This window comes from Vollenhovia emeryi, unplaced genomic scaffold (assembly GCF_000949405.1).
Source record: "Vollenhovia emeryi isolate VEMERY1.0 unplaced genomic scaffold, V.emery_V1.0 DF939237.1, whole genome shotgun sequence".
In the NCBI taxonomy this organism is placed as follows: Eukaryota; Metazoa; Arthropoda; class Insecta; order Hymenoptera; family Formicidae; genus Vollenhovia; species Vollenhovia emeryi.
The window spans coordinates 120293-142127 of record NW_011967129.1 but is presented as its reverse complement, the minus strand read 5'-3'; the positions used below and the strand labels follow the sequence as shown (position 1 = coordinate 142127).

Sequence of the window (21835 nt, the reverse complement as noted above, 5' to 3'; positions counted from 1 at the left end):
GTAAAACCATTTTTTTTCTTATAGTAGACATTTCAAAGAATATTTTCGTAAAAAAATAATTCATTTATGTATTTTCATTTTATTTAAAATTAATTTTAACCTTAGCGTTCCCGTTATGCCCCGGGTTCCCCTACTATGCTGGGCTACATCCTACCGCAATGAGAATTATCAATTCTTGAGCTACGTAACGGCGCGATTGAAGGTATCGCAATCGGCCCCCGTAAACGTGTCGCCGGGCCAAATTTCACGCGAAATTTATCGCACTCTGTACACTTTAGCGAGGCGAGCGCCGTTGAAAACCGCGTATTTCTTTTACCGTCACCCCTGGAAAGATTTTTTTACGCCGCGCCAACGAACGCCGACAATAAAAAGCGACGTGCCATTTCTCCCGCCTGCCCGGCTTACATCTTATTCTTCATTCCGGTGAGTTTTATTACCCGCGTTACAATTCTTTCAGTTTGATGCGCGGCGAATAATTACTACGGAGAACGGGGCGGGCATCGGCGTTAAGCGTTTACTACTCTTGCAAGCTGAGAGATTGAGTGCACGACACGGGAGAGGCGTAAAAAGGAAGAAAAAGAGAAGAAAAGAAAAACGTAATTCTCTCACCGACTTATGCCCGCCGCGTCGTTCATCTCGTTTTCATCGCTCCTCGCGTTCCCTCGCGCGAACTCGGACTCGGTTTCGCTTTTCCGTCACGGAAATGTCGAGGGAGACAAACGAATTCGACACCAGCGCGATATTCGCGAGGAAAACCGACCGCGCGCGTCTCTCTCTCTCTCTCTCTCTCGTTTTCACGTTACACGGCTCGCTCCGGCAAAAGGGTTGAAATTACGACAGTGGATCGGGAACGTCGATTGTGTCCACGTTTCCTTCTTTTCATCCAGCGAGAGATATCGATTGCCGGGCGATAGAAGCTAATCGTTTCCGCGAACGCTACGTCAGAGCGATATCGCGATGACACGCCGGTCTGCGTCATTATCTAAATGTCTGAATGTTGTCGGACGAAGAAATAGGCGCGTGACACGGTTGCTAATATTATGCCAGGGAAATAACCTACAATCTTTCTATCCATCGACCGCTATTTCTGTGCCTTGCACGGAACGATCAGCCGAGTCCATATCGCGCGGAACTTAGGTGCGGACATGGTACAACCACTGGCGGGCTCGCTCCGTTCAGCTGTTTCGTTTTGCGTCAATCCGTCATTTTTTTTTTGGTCCAACCAATGGCTGCGTTCAGCCGAGAAAGTTGCTTTGCGACTGCTGTAAAACTGCCGTGAACCTGATTCGCGTGTGCTCTTAATCCTGGTTGAATCTAAGAGCAGAGTCTACTCCAATCAGACTCACAAATTTTACGACAGTTGCGAAGCAGCCGTTTCTGCTGAACGCAGCCAATGAGGGAAAAGTTGTATGCGCGGTAGCGCAGCTTTGACGAGTGCCGCAGATATATTAACCATAGACTGCTTGTGAGGCAGTGGGGGGCGCATCCTCCCGAGGGTAAGAGGATAGTATGAATTTATTTGGGTGTCTATTTTTCTCTAGTGGGCGCGAGTCACGAGAGTCAGAGAAAGCTAGACCATCTCCAAATAAATTCATACTATTCTGGACTTTTTCGTTAAACCGACAATGAAATGTGTAGAAAAGCAGCCGCGAAAGCTTGAGAGCCAAAAATGTGTAGAAAGAGTAAGAGCAAGTGTCCATAGGCAATTGACGAGACCTTTCGTTCGGTACCTGCTTTGTGACCAAACTCGAATGCGAACAAAACGGGGCCGATCTTGTTCTCACTCTTTCCCGCGGAACTCTTCAGCGGGAGGAACGGCCGGCGCGTTAATTAAGAAATCAGCCGCGATCGCTCCTCCCTCCACCGGCGGCGGATCACCAGTGATTTTTCACCAGACGCGGCTTGCCTTCAGTTTCCGCACTCGCGGTCCCGCGTATACATTTTCGGGACGCCGCGGATCCTCTCTCCCGTTTGACGCCCCGTCATACCGCCGCTTATATGCAAGTGTTCGTCGACGGAACTCTCCTTATTTCGCGGAATCTCTCTCCCCCGCGCTGATCTTCTCGCGCTTTAATATACCCGCGATTACGCGCCAGCTCGCGACTTTATGAGAAACGCCGCCCGGATTCCGCGCCTCCCCGCCACGCGAGGAGAAGATGAAGTGGCGACGTAGACGGCCGGATCGCGGGGGGGTAAGAGGGTATTCTTTTATATGTCAGGGAGCAGATTTCGTGAATTCATTTTTGTGACGGATGCGCGCGGGAGGTGCGCGGGTGACAGCGACTCGTCTGCGGGGAAATGACACGATCGGCGGGAGGGCACGCGGCCGCGGATAAGCCCGTGTCCTTCTAGAATCGATATTTGATGCCGTCGCTGAAACCCGGGGTGCTTTTCGCGGGAGGCAACAGAGTCCATTTGTTCCCGACGATTGTCGGAGAAACGTCATCGACGGCGTAGTCGATTTAATAATGCGGCAATGTTGAAACGTTATATCGGTCGGTCAAGTGTGACGAAAGGAGAATTTGTCGAGATACGCGCGCGGATAATTTGCTTCTCTGACTTTGGCGTGATCGCGATTTGCGAGGACGCCAAGTTGAAGAATGAACCTCTCGAGGACGGTAATCGCCCCGACTGTTACAAGATTGAATATTTTGCACCGATACTTCACACCGGCGCCTGGCGCCGCGACAGCTCTCGGGCCGGGCAAGGACTCGGTATTTCAATTAAGGCCGAAGCCTCGGCCCCGGAGTAATTAGAGGCGAGTGGAGGGTAGACGCGAGCGCGCGGGGCAAGACGATTGTGCATTAAACTGTAAATCTGAGAGCACTTATCGCGGCCACGCTGGAATTGCATAGATAACCGAGGGCGGGCGCAAATCTTTCCCCGGCGCCGGCCCGAAGTCGCGACGAGGCCAGAGCGAAAGAAAATCGCGAGGGGCGCCGTAAATCCGTCACGCCTAGAGACCCTGTAATCAGAGACTGGCCGTAAGTGTTCGACCAATTCCTGCGAGTGAGACTGTCCGTGTTTCTCTCTCACTCGCAGGAATTTTACGGACTCTTACGGCCAGTCTCTGATCACAGGGTCTCTAGTCACGCCGGATATTAAGACTGCCGCGAGATCGATCTCCACGGTGGTCCTGGCTGAAATAATGATGAGACACGACGGGTTGACCGAAGGCCCGGTGTCCACGACGCTGGAACTTGGTCCAAGTTCTCCAGTTCCGAGGAGTGTGTAGCCAATCAACTTGCAGCTTTTATGGAATAGCTGCAACTGGAACTTGGGCCAAGTTCCAGCATCGTGGACGCAGGCCTTTATTGGCGCGACACTTGTACGAAATCGCGGCGGCGAATTACATCGTGATTACGGGCGCGATTGCGATATCAAATGTGCCGGTAACGAGTAACGAGACTCTCATAAATCTCGCCAAGTCGACGGTAAATCAGCCGTTTAACGAGCGAGCGATCCGCCTCGACTTTTTCCCCGCTTTCACCCTATCCTTTCGGCGGAATGAAACTGTGCCAAAACGCCGATGCGCGGCTTTTACGAAGCACCTGCTCGGACGGTTTCAAGTAGTTCCGGCTCGCGACGGCGGGACGATGTGTGTGTGTGTGTGGGGTATGTGTATGCGCAAATATACTTCCGCGTATACTCGCGAGCAAGTCTGTCCGTCCGTCCGTCCGTGTGTTTACATGCACACGACACACGATTTATGTGCATCTCGAGCGGGAGCGCTCGCATTGATCGCAACGATGCACCCGGGACACACGTAATAACGAATCGTTCGTGCAACGAGCCGCTACTCTATAAAAGAGTACACGAGATTGTATAGTTGAAAAAAAAAAAGAGAGAGAAGAATATTTTGAATACACATGCCCGGAATTACGGGAAATAGCGCGGAGTTTGGAAACTACAAACCGGGAAGAGGCCCGAGAGTTATCGTTCTTTTATTACTGTCGCGCGTATTTTGTCTGCAAGTGTTCACTTCGGAAATTACGGCAGCTCAACGATAACGCGTCTCGATAATGATTTCGTCGAGGGGGGGTAACTAGCTAAAATGTTGCCCCACCGATTACACGATTTCATTTCGTGCGATTTCATCCGATTAGAAACAATCTCGTCTAATTGCAAATCATTTTCTTATATGCGCGTTTAAAAATAAGCGACATTGTTAAGAGTTAGATTTCCTCAAAATATGGTTTTCTTATTTTACTAAAAAGCATTTGCTTGTAGAGATAATTTCAGTTAAGATTGTAGTATTCGCTTACGTGGCTCGTTGCTTCCCACTTTCCTTACTAGTCTAACCGTGGTCTGAGCGAAAAGTAATTTTGTATTTGTATTTACTGTTTACTGCTGCACATTTGCGCGCAGAGGCGCATTAACGTTTCACCTCGCTGTTCTAACAGCAACTACTTCAGTCTTATTATGAAAAGAATACGCGCTTATAGGTATTTGGATATTCACTAAAAGAAGTACATTATTTTGGAAAATGAAGACAGGCTGAGAAAATGTCCAAATTTATTTATTGTCTAACAAGTGAAGAAGATTAAAAATGAAGACAAAACGATTTCACGGGGATTTCGTAAGGATTTCATAATGATTTCGGAGACACTGTTCCACGATTACATCAAGTGGTTACCCCCTTGGATTTTGTTTTTCCGTCCTCTACGCACGTCTGTACTTGATCGACGCCCAATTACCGTAAACCGATGATAGACTCGCGCGCGATAACGATAACTTTTTGCATTAACTCCCGCAGATCTCCGGGAGCGCGGGATTAAAAATGGTTTCTTCGCTCAATTCGTTTCTTTCCGCGCGCAATTATTTTCATACGTCCCATCGATTTAACCAGACCTCATTCGCCATCGCCGATAAGTATTTACAGATCGATTAAAATGTCAGCCGGGCGCAAGTATTCTTCGTGAACGTCGTGAAAAATGGCTTCCTGTCACGGAAGTCTCGTGTATACAACGACGGGGGACGATACCAAGTCTGATAAATCATTGTAGATTCATATTTTTTCCCTCTTCTTTATATATTCCATACCCCGCCGGTCTAAAGCCGCGTCTTACGGAGGCTCGTCTGCCACCCATCCACCCCCCTCTCTCTCTCTCTCTCTCTCTCTCTCTCTCGACCTGTCTCGGATAGAGCTCCGCGATATTTATCGCCCAATCGAGTCGCGGGACAATTTAAACTCCAGATCCACTTAATCATAATTTATGTACAATTACCTTCTTAACCGCGCCTGTATCGGGGAAGGAAAAGGTTCGAGCGCGTATATTTTCCTCCCTCTATTATTATACTATCATTACTATTAATGTCTGAATAAAAATGTATATTTCAGGCACCATTGTGCCCGTCGCGATCGATATCTCGGTGGGTCATCGCGCCGCGCCGATGCCATATTTATAATCGTTATTACTAAGTCGCGGCGAAAACGGTGAGAGGTAAAACTTTCGAAAGTGCCGACTTGGCCCGGGTAACAAGTAGAGGGAGAGGAGAGCCGAAAAGTTCGTTCCCTTCGTATAATTGGCGCGTATAATTTTCGCAACGCTATTCTCAGTGTCAGACACGTCGTCGTCTGTTTCTAAATAGGGTAAACTCGGGTATTATGGCCGTACGGGGAAGATGGCCACAAGCTGTAATTTCTCCGATAATTGCTAAATAGTGTATTTTTATAGCTATTCTGACAGTTAATCGATATTTACAGTAGTTTACGCGCGCGTACCATTCGAGATAACAATATTGTGAATATTATGTCACGTGTACTTTTCGCAACGCTATTCTCAGCGCCAGGCACGTCGTCGTCTGTTTCTCAAGGGGGTAACCACTTGATGTAATCATGGGCCAGCGTCTCCGAAATCATTATGAAATCCTTACGAAATCTCCATGTAATCGTTTTGCCTTCATTCTCAAGTTTCTTCGCTCGTTAGACAATGAACATTAAATTTGAACATTTTCTCAACTTGTTTTCATTTTCCCCCCAAAATTTACTTCATTTAGTGAATATCCAAATATATATCATATTTCACGTTACATCTGACGAAGAAAAATATATTTTGAGAAAATCTAACGGCTCTTAACAATGTCGCTTATTTTTAAACGTGCATATAAGACAGTGATTTGCAATTAGATGAGATTATTTGTAATCGGATGCAATCGTATGCAATCTAATGAAATCATGTAATAGGTGGGACAAGATTTTAGCTAGTGCTTACCCCCTTGCTGTTTCTAAATAGGGTAAACTCGGGCGTTGTGGCCGTACGGGAAAGATGGCCACAAGCTGTAATTTCTCCGATAATTGCTAAATAGTGTACTTTTATAGCTATTCTGACAGTTAATCGATATTTACAGTAGTTTACGCGCACGTACCATTCGAAATAACAATATTGTGAGTATTATGTCACATATACTTCTCGCAACGCCATTCTCAGCGCCAGACACATCGTCTTCTGTTTCTAAATATACCGAGTGCGCGCGCGCGCGCGCGCATCTGATACGATCCCGAAATTAGATCGCGATAACGAAACAGGTGAGCGACTGAAATCCCTTAATCGCCGCGGCCAAGAGCACGTATTGACCACTTCTGTATCCGGCAACGCGTCCGGAACTTGGCTGGAAACTGTTCCGAGGAAAGCGGTCCCGATCGCTACTCTCGCGCCGGTGCAACAGGAGAGAGCGCGGGCGTCCTTATCGGAAAAACGTGCTTATCGCGGTTGTATATCGAGCTGGATGCCTTCGTGTACTGCATAAAACTTTCGCGTTTCGTTCCGTTCGACCTGGCCGCGCCCGGCGGCGGCGGCGGCGGCGGCGGATTTCACGACGCGGAACGACCCGGGGATTCTATTTCTACGATCCCTCGTTTCTCGACTTTCGACATTGTTACGTACATTATCGCGACTTCCCTCTCGCGGTCCCGTCCGCGTCGGCGTGTCGGCGTCTATAAAGTACGCCCGAGACGCCCGGGCGCGTCAAATTTACCGCCTTATTTCTGGCGATACGTCGCCGCGGGAGAGCAGAGAGAGAGAGAGAGAGACACACGCGTCTTTTATATACCCGTCCTCTCACCGTGTAACTCAATTCCGCATCGATATTCGTAGAACGCATTTCGGTTAAGTAGATGCATCCCACTCGCTGCATGGACGTTCACGTCTACCTCGCGGGAAGCTTCATCTCAGTTTATTTCTCAATTCAATATAACGTTTCACAAGATCCATTTTCGCAGGCTGTTTATAAAAATTTGCTTATTCTCTGTAAACTGATAGAAATAACAACTAATTCCCACAAGTCAGAGAAATTATTTGTAGATAGCGAGACATTTTTATTGGCGACAATCGCCTCGCTCCGCAACGAGTTTTCGAACGAGTACACGCACCGGCATAAATGCTGTCCCTATCCTTGTGAGGTGCACGCACACAACTACAGGGACTCTAGTTGTGTGCGTGCACCTCACAAGGATAGGGACAGCATTTATGCCGGTGCGTGTACAAGCCCCTTTCCAAATTTTTAGACAAACAGCGATTCGCCGAATCCTCGTCTCCGATCGACGTAGCCATTCCAAGAACTAGATATAAGCGGGGTGCGTTTCTAAAAAATCGCTCTCTGGCACCGTCTCACCCAGGAGGAACAAGGTAGAAAAATCATAACATCTCGATCGCTATTGTAACATCTTGATCGCAATAAACGGCAGCATCTTTGCTCGCATTCACGTATACGTACACTTGTGCCGATTTCCGGACTATCTCCCTGTTTCACCAAGACTTCTATGGTGAGTTCGGCGAATACTATACAGGGTGTTCCAAGAAGAAATGCCAATATTCTGGGAGGTGATAATATCGGTCGTTTTAAGCAAAAATGTTCATACGAATATACGTCCCATTCCCCACTGTTTCCGAGATAGAGCCACTTGAATGTCTCTCGTGTACTCACTTTTTTCTCTGTACACTTCATCCTTCATCCAACCTCATAAACGTCTGCGGAAATGCACTCTTATACGTCTGTTGACTGTTGTGCTGATAACATTGTAGAAATGTTCAAAATGCCTCGCACATTCACAAATGTCGAATGTGCAGATACGCCGTGTGTTTACGGTTTCTGTCACGGTAGTGCGACTGCTGCCGTTGAAGAATACCGTCGACGCTTTCCTACACGCAGAATTCCGAATCGTAAAGTGGTTGTATAAATAAATGTTAGAAATAGTACTTACAATTACTGTAAATCGTGGAAATAATTTGTGGTAGATGTTAGCGAGATATTTTGATTGGCGACAATCGCCTCGCTCCGCAACGAGTTTTCGAGCGAATTGTGTTACTTTCTTGTCCGTAAGTTTGTAACTGTACATTCAAATAGCTCTATCTCGGGAAAAAATAATAACGAGCCGTTAAGGACGATCGTGCGCAAAAATATATTTGTACGAAACAAAATATGCGAATACGCGAACGTTTCGGCAATACAATGCCGTCGTCAGCACAATTAGCTAAACGTAGCGTAAATAGAAAAATATGAATGGCACCGGTACGCGATAAGCTTCCTTTCCTTCCAATTCTACTCGCGATCGATCCGCACTGTCATTCGCATAGTTCGCAAATGGACACCAGTGATTCAACTCACTCGCGGACTGAAGAGTAAAATACCCTTCGGCCTATTAATCATTTTGTCGCTGCCGGAACACGCGCGACTTCAACCTTCGCCCGATCGATTATTCCGACATGATGAATAAACCAAATTTTGGCCGAACGAGTGTTACATCCTGGTGTTGACGACACTCAAATTAATGACTTCGATAAACGTGACGGCTACATACGTGCAACGTAAACGCAATCCACTGTAGATCTTGTGCAATCCGACGCGAGCGTCGTTCGTCGACACTTTAGCACGTAAACGGCGCGTTTTACGTCCCGGGATCCGCTCTTTTTCTATCCAATTCTTTCCCTACTGCCGACTGCCGTCGCATTCCCGTTCGCTTTTACGTTTACGCAGCGCCTGCCGGAATTGGTCCTTCGGAAACGGACGAGCCGCGCCTCCCTCGATCCTTATTCTCACGGCGTAACCGGACGAATTCCCGTCATCTCGCCGACGATCGTATACCGAGCGATCCGTCATACGCGAACGTTGACCGACGGGCGACGAATCGTCCGTGATGTTCGTCGAATTTACAGCTCGTAACCACCGACGACCGCGTTGTAAAATATCTCAGACGAGCGGGAATTCGTGCGCGCGTAGGGACGGCCACGGCCATATCTTTTTTTTCCTCCACCTCGTAGGGTTTTACGCCACGCTCGTTCGTTTTATTCCAGCGAGAGGCCTTACGCATTACCGGGATCGTCTCGATTTAATAACCGGAAACCCGGGGGCGCGATTGGCGTTTGACCTTTGCTCAAAAGCCGGCCCGTGGAAATATTTGCGCCCGCCCCGCGCCGGTCCCGGCGCGAAGTATCTTGCGGGGAAAGAGCGCGAGTCGATTAGACGTGAAAGGCGCCGTGGAAGAATTCCGCCGCGTGCGAACCGTATAATATTGAACTTCGCCAAGTACGTTGATATCTCAGAAAATATGGGAGTCAGTAACTCAGGAGGAGTATTCTTTAATAACGTCGGAATCCACTTTTCTCCGGGGGAGAGTCGGGGCGGGGCGATCTCGCATGTAAATCGAGTCACGTTTGATCCCCGCGATGTGCGCCCGCGAGATCGAAATCCGTGTTAAAACAGCGATAATTCCGTGCTACGTGTGCACGCTCGATGGACCATACTTTGTTTAGAAATTAGCGTTGGCAAACGTTACCTCGCGCTACCGCTCTCGTTCGCCGATACGTTAACGTTTGCACGAGACCCCATTCGAACATGTGCAGCACCGCCTCGCGCGCGGCGGAGGGGGCGAGAGAAGGGGGTTTTTCGTCTCGCAGTCTCACGATTTCCGCGGCGCGGCCATTGTGGTCCGAGCTAAAAGGCTTTCTCTCCTTCGCTGCCAAGGGGGTGGCCGTTAAGGGCTCTTCGCTTATCAGGCGAGGCGTTCCGCGGGAAAAGAAAAGATCACGTGCGCGCGATCTAATAACGGGCTCTCAGAGTACGGACGTACACAAATACGCCTGCACACAGGAAACCGGGGAGAGATACCAAGCGTGTGTGTATGTGTGTGTATCCGACGTGGGGCGCAGGCTGCACAGTTCGGTTCGACACTTCGCCTTCGTCGCGCTGGTTGACGCGATCCGGCTCGGCGCACCCGATCAAAGCTCCTTTTTATGAGGCCCACGCAAACCCGTGCCCGATTGGAAAAAAAGAGCGGCGGGGCGGGAGGGCGGATAAGCCGGGCAAGACAGGCTTAACGGAAAAACGAGTTATGAATTACTCGCGTCCGTAAATAGTGGACGGAGTCGCGCGCCGAGGGGGTTGCGCGCCCCGCCGGGTACCGGGGGTTGCCTGTGCAAGTGCACACGATCCGCGAGCACATAAACGTACGACGCGTACGGTCTCATCCCAGTTTCGCTCCGCTTTTTTCCCGCGTCCCCTTCCCCTCCCTTTTTTTCACCCTCCTTCCCACGTGTCGCTTTTTTCCTCCCCCCCCCCTTTTTTTTTCTCGTCCGTACGTGTCCGATACAGCGCCGCCTTGTTCATTTCCAGCGAGTCGCTTCATTGATCAGACCGTGCATTTGGCGGCGCGCGCGCCGCACATGTGTGCACCGCGCATTTCAGAATTATTTTATTTCCCTCGAGCGCACCGAATTCTTCCGCCGCTTCCCTCGCGGATCGATCCTCTCGCCACGGCGATATTTTAATTCTCCTCCCGGTGGCCCTGGGCCTCCCCCCCTCCCCCCGCGCGCGATTCGGCGGTAGTTTGTATTACTTGCGCGTTTGCATTAACGTATTTCAAAGAGTACTTCAAACGTTGATAATTTCCGCTTGTTTCGCGGCCTCTCGCAATTTCTCGTGTTTTCCGGAAATGCAATTTATATAATTGATTGAAATATTTGGCCGTTTATAAACTATTTCTTCCGCCGCACCTCTCTCTCTCTCTCTCATTCTCTTTCTCTCCCCATTAGAATATTTCAGTTACTATTCGACGTACGCGCACGCATGCTCCGGATGTTTCGGCGAGCCGCAGAAAATCATTCCGATCATCTCTAGAGGAAAAGGCGAGGGGCGGTGCTGTATTTATTAGAATACTATGCACGGTCGAGTGCGGTTTTAACTTCCGAATGCGAAACTTGGAGTTATGCGCCGCGGCCGCCGTAATTTGCTCGACATTCTCGCTGATATAACTATGATATACGTTGATTAGAATTTATACGCGCGCGGACAAATAATAATCAAACTTCATCATGCTCATATTCCCGGCGCGCGCCCGCACCGACATTTGTTTAGTATCGTGCGTTTATGATTTCGTCTAATTAAATGGGTGTAACGCGCGCGCAAGGTAGCCGCCGCGATCAAGTCGGAAATTTACCAGACGTACTAATTGGTAAACGACGTCTATATCCTGCGATGGTAGATGATAGATAGCTACGGCACACAAGAGTCCAGACTACCTTTGACCCGAAGTAAACAATAAAATCGATCGCCACGGGGAGTTGGATCCCTTCGTGCGTGTATTTGCCTTAATATGCAATTTAATACTTAAGAGAACAGTCGAGTTTTACGCACATTGTGCTATACAGGCCAATTACAGTAATTAGTTGAAGTTATATTACTTAAATGTTAAAAATATCGCGTTTTATGTTTCATCGTTCCAACTACTTTTTCATATTTTATCTCGCCGACTGCGTAATTTCCTGGTATCATTCCCATTCCGTTATCTCTCAGGCGTTAATTTATATCTTTCGACATACTGAAGTTAGGGTATACTGAAGTTAGGACCGAAACGTCTATTTCAATTAAATAATTTTTTTGACACTACAACCACGTCTAGGCTCCAAGCCCCTTCTATTATTACTTTGATTTTTATCATATACGAGCCGTTGTTATTTATAAAAAAAAAATCTGATTCCCAAAAATACAAAGAGTTCGAGACGCTATTTCTTATAATCGAAAATAGACCGACATTGATGTTAATTGATAATATTGGAGAGGTAGGGGGTCTCCGTCGTGAAATTAAAGGGTGGAAGACGTGCGTGTAGAAAATCCTCACCGCCGGCACGAAGTAAACAAGAGTGTCTCCTGCTGTCGGCGAAGATCGACTTGGAGCAAGTTCGACGTTTCGCCGACCAATCGGCCGGAAAATTGCTCGTTGACCGGAGTCCTACCAACCGGAAGTGCAGAACCTTCGCGCTCGAATCGGCGCACAAGACGGTGGAAAATTATCGTGTATACGCGCTGCCAAATCGACGATCGAGCCGTTGCCGATAGCATTCCACTAAGCTGAAAGACTTAACCACGAATTCATTCGGTTACTATCCGAGATCGATTTTCATCTGATTGCTCCTAAAACCGTTTCTTAATGCTGTAGAAGCTGCAGGACTGCAGAAAGAAGCGTGTTCTAATAGATTCAGTTAGAATGAAATGCGTAAGATTGTGAATGTGACATCTTTTCCTACGGCGTTAATTAAAAATATTAAATCCTTATAAGCAATGTTCCATTAACATTGCATTGAGTTAAAGTGCACTTTAATTTAAGTGGCGCTAATTTACCAAGAATATGATTTCGTTATTTACTCGCTATTCGGAAGGCTGATTCATCAAGACTCCTTAATTTCCAATTATTCATAATTGACGATATACTTATGCAGAGTGTATCAACTCGTAGTTAATTAAGGAACCTACAGCGCCGGACGGTGTCGAAATAGTTTCGGAAATCTCGTAAATCTCGGTAATCAAGCCTGAGATTGAACTGCCGTTAAAATAAAGTTCCCTTGAAATTCGCTGAGAACTAGGTTTTATTCCCTATTTACACTTTCGAAGTTCGCCTCGCCTCTAATTTTCAATCGGCTGTAATTCAAAAACTATCGACCTCTTTGAACTTTAAAAGCGCTATTTTTCTTTACTCGCGTTCCAGCATCTGCGGCCGAGAAAAAGTTCGATAGTTCTTTAATGCCCTGTACTTACATACATACGCTGGTGATTATCAGCTCCAGTTTATTTGATACGAAAATTTTTATCGATCGTGTGTACAATCACGAGAGAGAGAGAGAGAGACAGAAAGAAATTCACAAAATTGGTCTACGAGATATTCGGAAAATGGGGATATTTTTGCATATTTCTCGTACGCTTTTATAAACATGCAATTGTTACTTTTGAATACGAAATCCGAAGTGCATTAAAACGTTGGACCAGCTAATATGCGGGTGCATGTTTTTAAGACAGTTCTCGCAGCGCGGCGGGTCTGAAATACGGCCGAGTAGTTAAATCACGGTAAACTGCGCGGTATTCTTCGCGCTGACCCGCGCACACGTCGCACTGCGTCTCTGAGTATACGAAGTGGCGGCTGAAACTAATTGTAAGTAGTAAAATAAATCTCCGCCAGCGCGCGGGAGGAATGGCTGGGGAAGCAAACGAGGACATTCGAAGGAATAGCGGCCGCAAACAAACCGGTGGTAACACGCGCGCGAGTAACGCGCCCCCGCGGAAATTACTTTGTTGAAAATCGCGGGTGTTACGTCGCCGAAGATTGGGTGACGGGTTGGGCGCGATAAGAGGGTCGCGTAAATAAAATAATCGACGTGTACCCGCCCTGTATCGCGCCGCGAATCGAGAAGCTATTTTCATACGGTTAAAATTGGTTCTCGTCTGGCGTTATCGGCAAGTGGGTCACGTCTATTCTGCAAATAGCCGAATCCGGTACAAACGCCAATCTTAATTTACAACTAAACGGATAGTCTATTGCGAACACCTGCGGCGTATAAATATCCAACGTTATAGCGCACAGTTTGCATGATTGCGAAATAGCTTTGGGCTTGTTCACTTGAGCGAGACTGCAAAAAAACATCGAAGACGGCTCCTCTAACGAAACACTGCGGTCGAAACGACAGGAAAAAGAGTTCTCGAATTCCATCCGTTCTTTATTTAATTCGCGTGGCGTGTACCTCGCAATATAATGGAGATTTCGAGTACGTATTTCGAGTACGTGTGTGCGTGCGCGGACATGCCGCTCTGCGCGTGATATTAAGTCAAAAGTTACGGGAACTCGAAAATGTTCTCCTGCGCAGGTAGATATAACGCGTTTCGGCTCGTGTATTTTCCAATAAACAGGTACGTGACTGTTCTGTCACGGGTGAAGCTTCGTCAATACTCGCGTTACACGCAACATTTTCATCTGAAAACGACATCAAGATACTCCTTCGTCGGAATACAGCGCTGCGATATCCCACTCGCATTTTACTGTTCTCGACACGGCGAAACTGTATTATTCAAGTGGCCGTTTGTTGAAACAACGCTACCCGCCGCCGTTGAAACTGTCGGAACAGTTTCCTTACTCGTATTCGGCCGACGTTGTATACTTTCGTTAAGTGAAAACTATTTTGTAAATTCGCACGTAAGCTGCCGCGGAAAATCAAAAACGGGCCACGGGGGGGCGGAGATGTTTTTACCGCCGGTTTAATTTCTACGAATTCCACGATCCCCCTTTCGCCTCCATCTTCAGCGGGGAGATGATTAGCTTCGTAAAAGAATAACGTCCGCATCCGCGCACGGCGGAGCAGCTGCATCTCCTTGAACTTTCGACACCGCGGTATTGCGGGGCTCTACGGGGAGACACGCGATATCGCTTCCCGCACGCTCGAGAGAGCGCCGCGACGCTGATGCGCTTTCATCACGGTGCTACTCAGCGGACGGGATGAAATCGAAGAAGAGGCGGCGGGAGAAAAAGCGGAGGAAGAGAAAGGCGGAAAACGAGAAGCGGCATAACGGTCGGTGCATTCTCGTCGCTGCTCATAGATGGTCCCTATACGGTGGTCAAAGGTGTACAACCCTCTACCGCGCGGAATCGACCCTGGATATCGCCTTTCCGACGCCCGATCTTTGATACGCCGCTGACGAGAACGCTGACCTACATCTTCGGATCCGCGGAATCGTCCCGGGGTGACGAGGGAGGGTTGCTTTCAACGGGATAACCACTTGATGTAATCGAGGGGACGGTGTCTCCGAAATGATTATGAAATCCTTACGAAATCCCCGTGTAATCGTTCTGTCTTCATTTTCAACTTTCCACACTTGTTTGACAATGAACATCAAATTTGGACATTTTCTCAGCTTGTTTTGAGTTTCCAAAAAAATGTATTTCTTTTAGCGAACATCCAAATACCTATAAGCGCGTATTCTTATCATAATAAGACTGAAGTAGTTGCTGTTAGTGAGTTGATGTACCTTTGCGCACAAATTTGGAACAACATACAGTGAATACAAATACAAAATTACTTTTCGCTAGGACCACGGTTAGACTAATGGGAAAAGTGGGAAGCAAGGAAACACGCGACCGAATACTAGCAATTACTTCTTAGTATAATAAGAAGAATATATTTTGAGGAAATCCAACAGCTCTTTGAGGTTTAACGTTACGTATCTTTAAACGTGCATATAAGAAAATGATTTGCAATTAGATGAGATCATTTGTAACCGGATGAAATCGTGTGAAATCGTGTAATCGGCGGGACAACATTTTAGCTAGTGGTTACCCCTCGGTTGCTTCCTTTCCGCCGGGAAAGGGCGAGCGTGAAATTGCTCGGATGAGCGCGCGCGCCACGGCCGAGTGAATGGTCTGACGAGCAAATATAAATTAGATTGAAAAGTCGACTGTGAAAAATGTCCTCCTCGATTTGGGACACCGTAGTAAGTGGCGACGGTGGTAATGGCCGGCGCACCCCCGGCCATCGACACGTCGAGCTCGCGGGAAGAGTTTTAAATCAATGTCACCCGAGCCGTCATATATCGCCGTCGATGCCGCAATAGGTCATATGTCAAAGGAGTATTTTGTTGCTGATAAACATTGCAGCGTCGGCGATGTATTTTTAGTCGACAGCGAGCGACGTAATTATTATACTCTGGGGGGGGGGAAAAACAGACAGTAACCCATTTTGGGACCCACAATTGGGTCCAGTTTCACAAACGTCGGTTAACTGTTAACCAGAGTTCAGTCGACTTCCTATCTTTCTCTATCTTGTTATCCAAGAAGAGACAGAGGATCAATTAACCATGGGTTAGCGGTTAAACGACGTTTGTGAAACTGGACCTTAGTAATCGAATTATTTCGATTGTTCGTAACACTCTATATAATCTTTTACGAATTTCACCCCGCGTAACTAAAAATTGCAATTAGCTATTCTATCTGTATCCAAGATTTTTTAATAATAATCAGTTCTCTCAATTGGTTCTGTCGATATTCAGTAACAGATATTCAGTAAAAAATGGGTTGCTAACCGTCTTTTTTCCCCCCCAGAGTATTATGCGCGCGGAAGGGCGGTATTGCATCGCGCGCGGTCGACAGAGCGTACATCGCGCGTACTCGCAGTTATGCAATTAATAATATTCAAACGGCGGTAATAACGCCGTTTCTTAGGACGAGATCGCTCATGCGCGACGGCTATTTGCGTTTAATTAGCGACGCGCGGCACCAGTGCCCGCGGATTTACAAGCGTATCGCTAAATTAGGGAAAATTTTAATTAAAGTATCAACGTTACGGCGATCATCAATGAAGTGCAAAAGAAGTTCCGAGGCGGAAAACAGGGAATTCGGTCGTAGCGCGTCGCGAGTGGGAGAGGGCGAGCGCGGTGCGCCGGCTGGGTGAAAGAGAGACGGAAGACGGCACACGATCTCGTAAGAAGACGCCACTGCACGCTGGGGAACGATAACGGCGGTCGGGCGTTCCCGGATGCACGCCAGAAACTGAATGTAAACGGCTGCGCGCTGCACAAGTTAATTAATTAAGTTGCCGCTCTTTACGTTATCGCGCCGCCGTCGATGCATTATCGCATCGGGCTCGAGCATTCGCTCTCCCGTCGAGAATTTCCGAAAATGTCTCGCGAGCCGCGCGGTCCGAAATAGAACGTTTCTGTTGAAGAGCGCGAAACTTGTCGAGGGACCATCGCGATGATCGGCAGATTGTAACAACGCTATCAATTTTGTAATTAACGCCGGCGGATGATGAGAAGCTGCGCCGAGCGCCGAGTTGTCCTCCCCGGCAGAACGTTTCGCTCGCGGATATAGAATTCTTTCTTAAGGGGTCATTCCACTTTAACGGCTTTAAAGACTATGCTTATCTTTACAATTTTTTTTCACAGTAAATGCACCATACAATGGAATTAATCTTTTTGGGATTTATTAGGGCACTCTTGAATGAGCAAAGCACGAAAAATGTTTGTCATAATTAAAAAATATTTTTAATTAAGCATTTTCTACGCCCTTCGAATGGCGTGTCAAAAAAGGTGCGAGTCTGCTGCGCTGAATACTTCTATCATTCAGGCTTACCTGAAACAAAAAATGAAAAAGATTCTTAATCCATATGAGTGTCGCTATGTCCAGAACCTCAATTAAGAATTTTTATTCAAAAATAACACAATGGCGCCAGTTCGAAAAAAAGTTTTAAAAAGTACTTGCCAAAACTTGTTTTCAAACTGGCACTTTTCGAACGGTGTAGAAGACGCTTATTTACAAAAATTGTTTAAATTGTGACAACAATTTTTTGTGTTACTTAAGAGTGTCCCAATAAATTCCAAAAATACGTATTTCACCGTACGGTGTATTTACTGTGAAAAAAATTGTTAGAGGTAAGCACAGTTTTTGGGCCGTTAAAGTGGAACGACCCCTTAAAGACAGCGCCATAATGCGGCTAGTTTGATCACTGGCAGATTTTCAAGCCGCGACAAAAAACAACGCCGCGATGCATATTGCATCGGGTGCTGCTGTACGCGTGGGCGCTTTCCAAGGAGAAATTCTCTAAGACGCGGTGGACAATTTCGAAACTTTTCCGGCCGTGTATTTTTTTATTCATAATCAGCGCGACGCCCTCAATTACCCCATCGCTCAGATTGTTTACGCCTTGCCGCCGGGTAGTCGCAAAATCGCATTCGCGAGACGCAAGTGGTCAATGTTTCGTTTTAATTCGGAGGTAACAGCTGCAACGACGGATCTGTACCACATTTTTACGTTATGTCTATATATGTACCATATATCCTTCGGCAAATATTTTCGAACCTCCGGTCACTGCGCGCATCTCGAACACGTTGACACACGATCACTATCAGTCAGGTTGAAAGTGATTTTTTACTTATTCGATTGCATAGTGATCGAGTATCGTTAACTGTCGAAATTTGGTCAAGATATTGTAGTATTTTCGTCCATCGCGTCCCGCGTGATATCTGCGTCGCTTCATCTTTTTCCCTAACAATTTGATAGCGATTAATCTCTCAGGCGAGACAAACTCGTTCGAAAATCACGCTCTTTTTATACATTGAAGTTTAACCGCTATTTATACGAATCTTTTCCACTTTCCTTCTCTCGTTGCGTCTCGATACTTAAAGGTGGCCCTCGCTAAATGGCGACAACGGCAGAAGCGTGCGTTCCGTTTTCTCCTCTTTTCGTTTCAATTCTTTCCGCGTCAGGTCATTTGCCCATTTGTATCTACCTTTTGTACTCTGGGAAAAAAGACAGCAATCCATTTTGGGGCCCACAATTAGTAATCGAATTATTTGGATTCTTCGTAACTCTAATCTTTTACGAATTTTACCTAGCGTAACTAACAATCGCCATCTATATCCAAGGTTTTAAAGTAACACTAATCAATTCTCGCAATTAGTTCTATCGATATTCAGTAACGCAAAAATAATTTTCAAGAGGCACTAACCGAAATGTTAAATTGCTTAACTACAAAGAAACGGACGAAATCTCTCCCAGAGTAGAGTTACGAACAATCCAAATAAGTTGTGGGCCCAAAAATGGTTTGCTAACTGTCTCTTTTTCCCCCCAGAGTACTTTTTCCCCCGAGTTTTGCTCTATCCGCGCTATTTTAGTCGCCAATTTCTCACGACGCCTCTCGCCTCGCGATCCAAAGTCACGCCACGCCAAACACGCACCCGTCTTCCGATACAAATTTACGTTTTTGCACACGCGGTACGGATATCGGCGAGGGTGGCCGGCGGTTGGCGGATTGTATCGTATCGCGATTCGCCCGGAAAACTGACATCGATCAATCATATCGCAGACGAGTGTCGGTTTCCACGATGCCTCCCCCTGACGTTCGTCACGTTTTATTACAATGCTTTTATACGCCCGAATGCGCGCACAGCAGCTCGGCTACGGGATATTTTTCGTAAAAAGACCACTCGTCTCCCGCGCCTGCAAATCATGGTTCGCGGCGAATAATGAAATTTTGACGTTGCGAGCACATACTTTCCGCCGGGGAAAATAACGTAACGCGCGTCGGTCTGAAAGCACGGGCTGAATATTTAAGGAGGATTAAGTATAATTTTTCCTTGCCATGTCGCAATTTGCCCATTTTTCCACATCGCCACGGAAATAGCTACTTGAAGCTTTTAATATTCTGACCCGGTTCTTGTAGCAATTTCGGTGTAAATTGGCGCTAACTAGTATCTGTACCAGCTGGAAAAATGCACATTGTTATTTCGACGATCTCCGAGAATAGATTTATACGGGACGGATAGAATCAAAACGATTTTGACAAGGATAAAATCGTAGACACGATGCAGAAATATATCGCAAATAAAATGATTTAATTTCCTCACGGTTATATATTTAGAGGAAAGTCCTCTATTATTTCTGCTAAATAAATAGGCATCATCTGTTGGTTCCACCATGATTTTATTGTCCTCGGAGCGAAATCTGTTTAGTGGAAAATTAATTGCCACCATAGATCGTGTCATCGTTGCGAAAAAAGATTTATGATTGAATTTGGACGTTGAAAACCTGCTATCTCGTATTAGAATCGTATCCCATAATAGAGGACTTTCCTCTGTATACGACGATATGGTACGTAAAAGCTGCGTTTTATATCCGACTATCGAGAGCCGCCGTGACTTGTGACAAACAAATTCGTCCGCGTTTCCGGGATAGCTCGTCTAACGAGAAACGAATCTCGGCGCCTGTGAAATGTATCTGCGAGCTTTAATACGATCAAGCGACAATTTTCCTTCGCGCGCGCGCGCGTGAATATAAATACATCTCGCCGCTCGCGTTCCTTCTCGCGGTCCTCGACAAGCGCCGGGACAAGCGCAATTAAATTGAATCCGGCAAAAAAATCGGTCCGTAATGCCGCCCGCGAAATCCCCCGGACGCGATCGCGGAAACTAGTTTCGCGAGAGGCGAGCCATCGAGAAGTAATATAAACTTTATATCCCTCTTCACGCGGGCGGAGAACTCGTAAGACAAATATATGTCGAGATCGTCGTTTCCGGTTCGCGCGACGTCTTAGGACGGTGCACCGCGGGGTTACAATGTAAACGTGTATCGCCGGGGGTGTATACAGATATGAACTTACACGCGGCGTGTCTACACGTGCATATATAACGTGCATATAGGCGCGAGCGCGCGCGCGAAGCAGTTGAGTCTTCAGATTCCGCCGTAAAGGCGGGGGCGGCCGTCGTAAAAGAATTGCGTTAAACTTAACGTTCGGCCGTTAAGAAAGGTCCTGATAAAATAAAATCTTAATCCCGCGTGGGGGAGAGATTTAGGGCGCGCTCCCCCTTTCCGTCCTTCGGCCGCCGCCATTCTGGGCAGAAAGGGCGCATCGTACTCCCATCGTCCCGAGATCAGCCTTAACGGTCCGCTGGACCCGACTATTAAACGTATCTCGTCCGCCTTAATCCTTTCGGATCTAAATTTTTATTTGTCCGCGGGAGACCTCATTTTTACGGGCCTAAAGGGCCGAGCGAAAATGGCGTTATTCACAATGAGACATCTCCCCCTTTCCCCGTGATCTTCTTACGACCCCAACGACCCTGGGCGAGATAGTCCCTAGGGTGGCCTCTGTGCATTAAAAAAGTTTGCCTCGCCACGGCGCGCCCGAGCTTAGACAACCGTCTCGTAGGTCCTCCACCCTCGCGACCTCGTTTACAATTCTTTCGATATTTCTAACGCTCTTGTACGTTCCTTTTCAGCAAGAACGGATACGTATGCGTCATGTTCCACAGGAGGGACGAGCACGTAATAGAGATGCAACTGTCGGAATGGGGCCAGCAGCCCGACGACATATGCAACTCGAGCACGTTCAACTCGCACACGATGCCGTACACGACGTTCATCAGTAAGTAAATTCTGATCTCCTAATCGAATTACGCATTGTCGTCGCGATATCACGTCGCAGCGCAGTAAAGTAACTAATTGGGCTTTAATGCGGGGTGTCAACTTTCCGCGCCGGGCAAATGTAATATACGCAAATTTGATTACGCTTAACAGTGCTCAGTTGACGGATCGTGTTATATGTTTGTTACTGCAGTTTCAATTAACGCAGTTAAACGCGGCCGGTCCCGCCGTTAATGCATCCCGGCATTTTTGCTTTGTCGGTATTGCAAACCGTAATTAATCGAGGGTAAATTAATTTGCCGATAGTCCGATGAGGCGGCTCGCAAATTAACTTGCAGTTTCTTTCGGAAGTTATCAAAGGGCGGTGTTCTCCCCCCTCCCCCCCCCCTCCCCTCCGCCGCTCTCCCTTTGTCTCCTTTTGCAGCGAGTCAGCGTGCATTAGCGTTCGATTAATATTCGCGGCTTCTTAATTTCCTATTCGCCTCGGTGTCGCTCGCGGGGGCGCGTTAAGGACGTTCATCGGTAAATCGATTCTCTGTGTATCTGCTTCAAATTTGGACCGTATGCCCATTAACGGTGTACCGTTATCCGTATGGCTACTCAATTTTAAAAACCGTGTCCGTACGAAAGTCGAGACACTCGATATCAAAGTCACTCGTTTGG

The 21835-nt window shown here is 47.2% G+C and overlaps 1 pseudogene; it reads left to right on the top strand.

Moving 5' to 3' along the window:
- The window catches only part of LOC105560204, a 226659-nt pseudogene extending 205503 nt beyond the window's left edge, over positions 1–21156 (top strand).
- Positions 21157–21835: the final 679 nt, after the last annotated feature.